The sequence below is a fragment of the Odocoileus virginianus genome, chromosome X (assembly GCF_023699985.2).
Source record: "Odocoileus virginianus isolate 20LAN1187 ecotype Illinois chromosome X, Ovbor_1.2, whole genome shotgun sequence".
NCBI classification, from domain to species: domain Eukaryota; kingdom Metazoa; phylum Chordata; class Mammalia; order Artiodactyla; family Cervidae; genus Odocoileus; species Odocoileus virginianus.
This window is the reverse complement of record NC_069708.1, coordinates 38,004,631-38,008,030: the sequence shown is the minus strand read 5'-3', so window position 1 is coordinate 38,008,030 and position 3,400 is coordinate 38,004,631.

The following is a 3,400-nucleotide window of genomic DNA, read 5'->3' as shown; positions in this document are numbered from 1 at the left end:
TTAAACCCAAGACTGTCCCAAGCAAATTGTGGTGAGCTGGTCACCCTAGATTTATGGGAAAAAAGAACAACACATGACTTCATGCATGATTAGACTTAAAGGGAGCAGTAAAGGAGAGAAAAGAACTTCTTTATGCTCACAGACTCCAGTCTTAGATGATTGGGTCAGTGGCACCATTCACTATAATACAAAATATAGGAGAGGAGTAGGGTGGAGTGGAGATAATATCATAGGTCATTAAGGAGTCTGCTAGAAATATAAGTGTACAAATCTCCTATAGAGTATTAGAATCACTGGTCTAGATCTAGAGAGACTTTTATGAGTTGAAATTAGATTTGAAATTTACCAGCAAGATGGAACCTTGAAAACAGAACTATTTAAGTTGTAGACAGAGTTGGAAGTTCTTGGAGTTTGCTCGACTCATGTCCATTGAGTCAGTGATGCCATCCAACCATCTCATCTTTTGCTGCCCTGTTCTTCTCTTTCCCTCAGTCTTTCCCATCATCAGGGTTTTTCCAATGAGTCAGCTCTTTGCATCAGGTGGCCAAAGTATTAAGGTCTTATAACAATTACAACACTTGAACATGTCTATAGATATGCTTTGGGTATATGCTATATGACATGGGCAAAGCTGCTTGTCTTCCCCAAGATAGTCTTGCACTCACCAAAGTTAATGGTAGAAAAAAGTCAAGCAAGACTTAAGAAACCTGGAATTCTCCTGCTCTGCCAATAATTAAATACTGGAGAGCCCTATTCCTCCTAGAACTTTAGGCTTCTCACTATAAAATGAGAGAGTTAGACTAGATGACCTGCAGGGTACTTTTCAGCTCTAGCTTTCTCTGATATCTAGGTGTCCTCCTGTGGAGCAGCCTTTCCACAGAACAACATCTCCCTCTGGCTGCAGGCCTGACCTCCATCCATCCATTCATCCACACAAGCACTTTTCCTAATTCCATTTAGTTGTCTATATTGTGTTCTTTTATTTTGCTAGATTTCCTTAAGAGGATTGTTCTCCATTCTTTGTGTGACAATTTGCAGATTTCCATTTTGTTAGGGTCAGTTCTTAGAGCTTTTATTAGTTTCCTTTGTTGATGTTGTATTTACTTGGTATTTGTTATCCTTGATTTCTTACATTGGTATCTGCACATTTTAGTGTGCACATTTAGGCAGAGGCGGATCTTCACCAATCAACTCAGTTTGTGTTTCTAGGCATATCTGTTGGTAATGTCCTTAGGCAAGTGGGGTCTGCTATTATGTTGAGGGTGAAGGGAGGCAACTATTAAAGCTCTGAGTTTGGGGATGGGGAGGTGTGCCACTGACTGAGAACATGCGGATAGCACTGCTAGCTTGGTTCTCTACACAGGTAAGCCTGTTAGATGGTGCTGTACTTTCCTGGATTCTCTGGTCAGGCTTCCTAGATGATTGAGACTGGGTACTATGTTCTGTAGTAGATGGACCTATGAATTAATTTCCCTCCCTGGTAGGGTATCAAGCGCCTGTATGGCTTTATTGTTTGGGACCCCAAACCAGGCAATAGTGTGCACTGAATTCCTTGGTCAGGTGAGAACACCAGTTTTTTTTTCCCCCTGAAAATAGGGAAAGATACGGGTTGTGCTCCCTGTTCAAGTGCCACTCTAATCAGGGGTGTTGGATGGCCTATGCAGCTTCCTGTGTGCTCTGGTTAGCTTCCCTGCTCAGGCAAGATAGAGGCTGTATTCAGCAATGAGCAGGGCCATGAATTAGTTTCCCTGCTTGGGTGCAGTGACAGATGCAGCCCTAAAGCTAGTAAAGCTCTTTGTTTGTTGTCTTAAGCCAACCTGTACTCGAGGTTCTCTGGCCAAGCATGTTCATTGACTTTGCTGTGCAAACTATCAGCTCTGCCTGCCTGCTTCTTGCCTTGAGTGTTGCTGGGCTGCACAACTTCCAGATATTCTTGCTAGCCTTTCTGATCAGATGAAGTGGGAAATACTCTTCACAGTGGGTGGGGATATGTCTCAGTTCCCTTGACTGGGCAAGCCCACCTCTTGGTCCAAGCATTGCTGATTACACAGTTTCTAGGTGTTGCCAGCTTTTCTGGTCAGATGGAGCTCTGGATCCATAGTAGGTGGGGCTATGTTTCAGGTCACTTGGCCGAGTGGGACAGTGAAGGGTCACTGTAGGCCATGCCCATTTTTTCCAAGCAGGCTTTCTGGTCTGGAGGGGCTGGGAGTTACCCTCAGCCCTGGCTATGAGTTAATCTCCCAGCCTGGGCTTAATAAGGGAACCCTCCAATCCCACTGGCTTTACTCTGGGAGCAACCAGCTCTAGAAGTCTCTCAGCTGGAGTGTTGCTAGGCTACACAGCTTCCAGGTGCTCGCACCAGCCTCTCTGATCATATGGGTTTGGGAGACACTCTCCCCAGTGGATGGATCCCAGTGGGCTCAGCTCCTTGCCTCAGACTCCTTGGCCCAGGCTCTATGACCAGAAAAACTCCTCATCTGAGTACCCAAATAAGGCATATCCACATCCTGATGAGAACTACTGAGCAGTTCACTTAAATAAGCCTGGTCAAAATGCACCACTGACTCAGTTCTGGAAATAAACAAAGCCATTTAATTAGGATTACTACTTGGGCACTGCAGCTATGAATTCGGTCTGCCATGATCCTTGTTGAAAGCCCCTTCCCTCTGCTCCGTAACAGTCAGATTCCCTGTGGTTGAACCCTGCAAGTTCACCTGAAATCCCCATGTGGTGAGACCAGAGTAGGGGCTCTCACAAAGCAACCCATGAAGCTTAGGAGGTTGGTTGACCCACTGGGCTCTCCTTTCCCACCGGAGGAAACAGAGACCTCTCTGAGTGGTGCTATACTCGCAATAGGAGGGACAATGCAGTCAGTGTGGAGCGGCTCCTCTTATCCTTCTAATGCAGTATCTCTTGGTCTCTGTGGTGCAGGGGATGCTTTAATCTCACCCTTATTTCTCGAATTCTCTCAGTTGTGCCATGCTCTTGAATAGATGTTAGCTCTTCTTCTGAGGAGGAGTGAAGTCAAGAATGACATACATTGCCATCTTGGTGATATCACTCTCCCCACTGTGGGTTTTTTGGGGGAGGTCATTTTGTCATGGTCACTCAACTAAAAATGACCCTCCCCCCACAAAATGCAACACTTGAATATGTCAACAAACATCAGATATTCATTTCTGGTGGATTAGTTTCAGTTTTATATGATTCATTACATTTGTCAAGAACATTCATAAAGATAACTTTCAGGTGTTTCATCCTTTTTGATTTCTGGTTTTAAACACATACAAAGAAACAGTTTACACCTCATATGAGTTGTTAACATGCAACCAGAGATCAGCAGTCAGCCAGTATTCAGCATTAGCTTGAGCAATGTGCTATTTAATGTATTATATACACT